The sequence below is a fragment of the Lipophrys pholis genome (genome assembly GCF_963383615.2).
Source record: "Lipophrys pholis genome assembly, chromosome: 12".
In the NCBI taxonomy this organism is placed as follows: Eukaryota; Metazoa; Chordata; class Actinopteri; order Blenniiformes; family Blenniidae; genus Lipophrys; species Lipophrys pholis.
Window position 1 is genome coordinate 4,755,959 of NC_137641.1, and position 7,162 is coordinate 4,763,120.

The 7,162-nt window shown below is 41.3% G+C and overlaps 1 gene segment (V, D, J or C); it reads left to right on the plus strand.

Annotated features, from left to right (window-relative positions):
- Positions 1-4,767: 4,767 nt before the first annotated feature.
- Positions 4,768-6,359, plus strand: LOC308117724 (Ig kappa-b4 chain C region-like). The segment is given in 2 exons: positions 4,768-4,799; positions 5,850-6,359.
- Positions 6,360-7,162: the final 803 nt, after the last annotated feature.

A 7,162-nucleotide genomic window follows, 5' to 3' on the forward strand; every position in this document is an offset into this window, starting at 1 on the left:
ATTTACTCTCACACAGTATAAACCATTTATGTATTTATTCTAAAGAGAAATTGTTACAGCTAATGATTGGAGTGATTAACTGTAGGATGTATATTAGACAAATGTAATACAGTACATATTAATGACATGACCAGAAGGATGACAACAAGCAGCAGGTAAGAAAAGCTGGTTAATTATTTAATAAACATCAAGGATCTTCATTAAAACAGTAAAATAATTGTTTGTATTAGTAGGACATTTCTGATCAGCTGCTTTTGTTGTTACTGAACTCCAAGGAGATGAAGAGTAAAATAAAGGCTGTATAGGAGGTAGAATAGTAAGACTGTACTATACACGGAACTATACACTGTACTTTTTACAGTACTGTACACGGTACTAAACACAGTACTAAACACGGTACAATACACTGTAATATACACCGCATGTATGTGACAGAAAAGGTACTATTTTACAATAATGTTCTAAAAGTTAGATCATCATATAAAATATCAGGTACAAATCACCTTCCTGCTGAACCAGAGAGGAAACAGGTTCCTCCTCCTCCTCCTCCTCCTCCTCCTCCTCCTCCTCCTCCTCCTCCTCCTCCTCAGCTTCAGGGTCCATCATCCAGCCATGACAGCCACAGCGTCATGAAGTACTCGTGTTCCAATTCTCCATTAACGCCGATGCGTCCTCGTAAATTTGCATTTCCGCACTTCCGAGGACGCTGCAAGTAGTTACTCATGACGTAAGCGAGTACACACTGGCGCTCTAAGAATTGGAAAACGGCCACAGACACATGCAGCGCATGCAGTCTGACCTGACCCGCCCCCTTCTCCACTCTCAGCCAATCACAGACCAACTCGCTCTAACGGTGCATTCAGGTGACACGAAACAATGGAAACCAAGAAATGTCAACACTAAACCATATTATTGCCACAAGAACACAACTGCAGAGATGTTGAACTCTTTTTGTCATTTTTTTCTTTTTCAATCAATCAATCAATCAATGAAAGACTTAATTTCTCCTCAAGGGGGGTAATTAAAAGGTCAACAACAGACTACAACTGGGTAAATAAATACCAGTAATGGTAAAAATCTGATCATTACAAAATGAGTCAGATATAAATACAAAGAATGAAGGTCAAAGGTTAAATCTGGATCAGCAGGAGGCCAGGCAGTGATCAGAACTCACTTTGTGGCCAAACCAGTTGTCCTTTTTATTTAGAGACGTGGGGCGGTGTCGGCAACTGTTGAAAGTAACTAAAAAGTTACTTGTAATCCAATTTAGTTCCTTTTAAAAACAAGTAATCAATGAAGTAACTAAATTACTTTTTAGGCGAGTGACTAGTAATCAGTAATCTGATTACTTTTGCAAGGTAACTGTGGCAACACTGGTGACCACCAACTAATATAATTTTCCTGACCTCCACCTCCTCCATGACTATTTCTTTCTCTGTAAAATTCCTTTTCTTCTTCTTTTCTCTCAGGATTTAGCGTCAAATGCCGGCGATCAACGGGCCGATTGAGATGCAAAGATATTGACGAGACACTTTGCATCGACCATTTATGGTTAAAAGTGGACGTGTTGAGGGCGGGACATCAACTGTGGGACCTTCCAGGTGGACTGTGATCTATAACAGGAAAGTGCAGTACGCACGGTTTCACCAATCTGAATTTGTTTGGGCGCACGCCATTTTCAGCTTTAGAGCGCACCAACATTTTTAGTAGGAATCCTACGCAGTGTTTTATAAATGAGGCCCCAGGCCCTTGTTTTGCCAGATTTAAAATGCAGGATGTGATAGGGAGGGCGGAAATAGATGGTTTTTAACAATCAGTTCTTAAATTGAGGGGTTATTCAAGCTTTAATATTTACGGAACTGCAGCCAGATTTTCAAAGAATTCTTGACAACAGGGTTCTGTTAGATGTTATGAATGTTAACAGGGAGACGAGAAGTGAGGAGGGACTGGAGAGAGAACCTTGAAGATCGCCGTTCTATTTGAGCCCATGAAGGATCTGTGTCGGCTTCATTGTCCAGCCAATGACAGAGCTTATTAATATTGCATGACCAATAGTATTGTATGATGTAACTGTCGAAAAAAAGATTTTCTTATAAAGATTTGAATGTGTTGGAACAAATAAAGAAATTTAGGGAGATTATTAACCTGTGTTTTCTTCGTCTCCGGGTGGTGTAGGTTGACTGCAGCAGTTTCCTCCGTAGTGGTGGTGCAGTCTTCACAGTCGTCTCCCTCTTACTATGATTCTGTGAGTATTTGCAGTGTCACAGGTGATTCAGTTGAGGATTCCCGTCTCATTCGGTTGCCCTGCCGCATGCTGAGCTCCGGCCCTGACCTCACCCTCTTTCTTGTCCAGTTGCTCATTTTAGTGTGAACATGTTTGACTGGTGTGTGACCTTGTTCAGTTCTATTTCTTTTTATCTATTAATTTAATCAAAAATATTTTTTAATTAATTTGGAAATGGTCTTGGCTCGTGGTATCTTTGAACCTGTTTGACTTTATGTAGTATGTAGTACTACCTTATGAAGTAAAAGACCTTAGATAGGATTTCCTGGGGTGCAATTCCCCAGGACATTATTATTATGACCTCTGGTCAGGAGCAGTTGGTCATTAGGGGCAGGTGGAGCTGAGCACCACCTGATGAACCAGTGAAAAATAACTGCAGGCAAAGTACATTATTAATCCTTTAAGATCATCTATAGTATTTTATTTTCTGTGAATATAGCTTCCTCCTGAGTTGCATATTTGTGTGTGAGGATTGAACTTCCTGGTTCTTGGTCTCCTCTTGCTGCTTCAGGCTGAGTTTTCTCCTGATCCACACTGATGGTTGCATGAGTTGGACCAGCTCCTCTCTCTCAATGCAGTTTGTATTTCATGCAGTCAAATGTAAGTGTTCATGCTCAGGCTGTGGTACATTCATTCAGATCACATGATCTTTATGGAGAGTGGGGCTTGCAGCCCGAAGCCCTGCTCCAGGATGATTTAGAAGCTCAGAGCTGATTGGCTGGCATCAATGGAGGCACTGCTTGACAGAACCAGAGTGAGTTGTGACGCCAGCTTATGCGCCGCGAGAGCTAACAGTTAAGAATCCAAATGAATGAGGTTGATTATTTACTGGTGTATAAATGTAAAACTCTGACTTTAGAGGAGAAACTGGAGGTAAAGTGAGTGTAAGGTCATAATAAAATCTGTGTAAGAATCTCACTTGTAAATCAATATGCTGCTCGTCTAGTGGAGGAATTCTTTCCTTGCAATCAGTAGGCCCGTGTTCAACTCCCCACCGAGACACAGTTTAGTTTATTAAATGATTTAATCAGAGGCTATTCCCCGTGTTAAACCTTTTCACAAGATGGGATCCTACAGTATATGGTTGTCATGAAGATGTTGGAGCTCAAAACTTCTGCACAAACTTTAGTTTGGTATTAAGTGGTGTTGAACTCTGCGCTCAGTAGACCTGAAATAAAATCTCACCACCAAGTATTTACATGTTGAAACACCACCGCCTCTGGTGAAGAAACATCTGATCTCAATAAATAAATTCATTAGTTCAGTTTATGTTAGAGATTTCTAGTGTGTGTGTGTGTGTGTGTGTGTGTGTGTGTGTGTGTGTGTGTGTGTGTGTGTGTGTGTGTGTGTGTGTGTGTGTGTGTGTGTGTGTGTGTGTGTGTGTGTTCAGTGAAGTGTATCAGTGTGCAGCAGTCAGTTTCTGTTCAGTCTGACTGAGGGAGGTTTTTGTACGATGGTTTTTCACTGTGTGAACACCCACTGACTGTTGATGTAATGAACACTCTGACAGTAATAAACTGCAGCATCTTCAGCTTGAACTCCACTGATGGTCAGAGTGAACTCAGAGTTTGATCCACTGCCTGTAAAACGATCTGGAGTCCCTGATTCTCGACGGTTGGTCAAGTAAATGAGCCTTTTAGGAGGTTGTCCATCTCTCTGTTGGTACCAGGCTAAATAGTTAGAGTTGTGAACATTCTGACTGGTCCTACATGTGATGGTGACGGAGGCTCCCAGAGCAGAGCTGACTGCTGCAGGCTGAGTCACTGTGACCTGGCCTCTGGACTCTGAGGAAACACAGACAGAAACATCAAGCAGCCTCATGGTTTTGTGGGCTTCATTTCAGAGGGACGGATGTTGACAGAGGAGAGGAGTTTGATTCTCTGGACTTTACCTGTGAAGCAGCAGCAGAGGAGAGTCCAGATGAGGACGCAGATCACACTCATGTTTCTGATGAGGAGGATTTCTCTGTCTTCTGTTGTCATGAAGGACGGCTGTCAGTCATCCAGTCTTCAGCTGTCAGGACTATAAACTCTCCCAGAGCACTGGAGCATGGTGCTGCTGATGCAAAGTGGCTCTATGGAAATGTTCTGACTGACTCCAACAGGGACCTGGATCACTTTCATCTCTCAGTTTCACTCTGGATTCAAACTTTAATGAGTTATTAAGGAATTAAACTGAATAATTAAAGATATGTCTGTGGTTTTTAAAGTTAAATTTCTAATTTTGCTGTTAAATCCCTTCAGGAATAAATTCCAATAGACATAATAGAAAAAATAGAAAATGATCTTTAAAACAATCTCTATAAATATATGTATTTCAAGTAGACATTGCAGATTAAAGAACTGTTCTCTTGTGTTCCGTTAGGATCAGGTGGTAAAAGTTGTTTTGGTGAGTTTGTTGGTTTCAGAATCAGAGAGTGGCGTCTCTCTACAGTCAGAGGTTTTTGTACAGCGGCTCAATGAGTTTGTATCACTGTGGTACACGTTCGGTGGAGGAACCAGACTGGATGTTGGAAGTAAGTTTATTCTCCTTTTAATAATTTCAACTAAATAATACAAATTCATACATTAAACCTTGTTTTGAATGATTTGAGATTAGAAAGATGTTTTTTTTTCTTAATAATTATTGTAGTGATCAAGTTTTAATCTCCATTGATTTCATGTAGTTTAGCTCAGCTCTGTTTCACTTTAATTTGATCACAGAGAAAAGTTATTAGTTTTAAATTTACACCGGATTAAAATCTCATTAGGATTAAATGACAAAACCAAAGATATTGTCAGTCTTTAAATGTGCTCAGTTAGAGCCTGATGGCTGTGGAACACACTGTTTTAACTCTACCAGTCTCATGTTGAAGCTGTTTTTACACTGACCTGTGTATTTAGGGACATTTCTGGTGCACTGGTCTGTCTTTGGGCTGAGTTTTAGTTGACATGTCCACTGTTTGAAATGTGTTTGTGTTGGAATGTGTGCAGGTTTTATTCTTCTTGTTTTATTGAGTGTCTCTTCATCACAGCTGGATTTATTCTTGGTTCTATAGAATGTTTCCCAATTCTGTTTCTCTTCTTACTTTAAAATGCATCATTAATATTGTTATTTTACAGTAAAAATAGAAATACTGATGATACATGTTGTAAAATTATGAAAACCTCTTTATATAATTTTCACTGTTTATTTCACATTTTGCTCTAAATAATTGAAAATATTAATTTAGATTTGAAGTTCATGTTAAAGTTTCCAGTCATAAGTTGTAAAGTGTAAACTTTCTGATAACGTTGATGCAAATGAAGAGTAAACGTTGAGACATCAGCTTGTGTTCCTTCCTGTGTAGTTTGAGGTATTTCAGGTCAAAGTGTTGGATGATTCTCTCTGTGCTGATGTGCATGAGAGGCTTCTTAAAGGGAAGTGAAACAATGTGTGAGTGAGTGACTGCTGGAGCAGAAAAAGCCTCTGACAGCAACTTCTTCCAGGACCAAATCAGCTGTCTCCCACTAAAGCTGTCCAGGTGTGTGCTGGTTGATTGACAGCTGGGTGCTCCCTGTCCTCTAATTTGATTGGTGTCTCCTAGGTGATACCCGCCCCACCCTGACGGTGCTGCCCCCCTCCAGAGAGGAGCTGCAGCAGGGGAAGGCCACGCTCATGTGCCTGGCCAACGAGGGCTTCCCCTCAGACTGGAGTCTGAGCTGGAAGGTGGAGGACAGCAGCAGCAGCAGCAGCAGCAGCAGCTGGGAGGAGAGCAGGAGCCCCGGGGTGCTGCAGAAGGACGGCCTCTACAGCTGGAGCAGCACCCTGAGGCTCCCTGCAGACCAGTGGAGGAAGGTGGGCTCTGTGACCTGTGAGGCCACCCGGGGCTCCCAGACTCCCCTCAGAGAGACACTGAGGAGAGACCAGTGTTCCCAGTCCTGACCGGACTCACTGGGACTCTCACACTGCTTTTACTCTCACACTGATCTCACCTCTGTCATTCACCCTCTTTCACTTTCTTCTATCATCAAAGCAAACTGACTTCATCAATATTCATCTTCTTTCATCATCATTTTCTTCAAGCTTTGACAAAATAAAGACAGTTTTCACCTCAATCTTTGGTCTTTCATGACTTTTTTACAGCAATAAAATCATCATGGCAAAGCGGTTTAGAAGATGGATGAATGGAAAAATATTAGATGAGAGTGTTTATATCCTCACATCCTTATTTATATCTTTCATTAAAAGCTGGAAGTTGAAACGTATTTGCATGTCCTATAAATGGTAGGATTAGATTGTAACAGTGGCAGCCTTGCATTTCAGACCTCGGCCTTCACTAGTGCTGGTCTGAGTCAATCCACCCCTCAATCACTTTTTTATGGCTACAAAAACCAGGTCATCATGCAGAGATGCAGTATAAAAAGCCTTTGCATCACAGATAGATACTCGTGTTGCCAGAATAAATACCTTTATGATGAAAAGAATCAAAGTTCAAGTCTCCTTCTGTTTCAGCTTCATAAAAAAAGCCGCTGTTATTCCCAGAATTCCTGGGGGCCGTGGACGGTGACAAACGTTTTTCATGGTTTGAAAATAATATAATGGCGAATCACATAATCCTGAATCCTTCCATGGAACTTGTAGTGAGCACAAGTAAATTGTACCGGACCTCTGTGTGCTTGGAGCCCTGCGGTGCGTTCACTGACCTCTAGGAAACGTCATTCTTGAAAATTGTTTTGACAATAAATCTGCAACCACATCTCTTTATCTTCTCCTTTAGCCATTGTCGGTTGACAAAACCACTATTAAATAAACACACATAATATTGTGAATGCAGCTCGCTCCAGATGCAGTCAGCTGGCGCTGGAGAGTGAACTCTCTGACGAGCCAATCAGAGGGCTTTAATACGCTGACGTCACC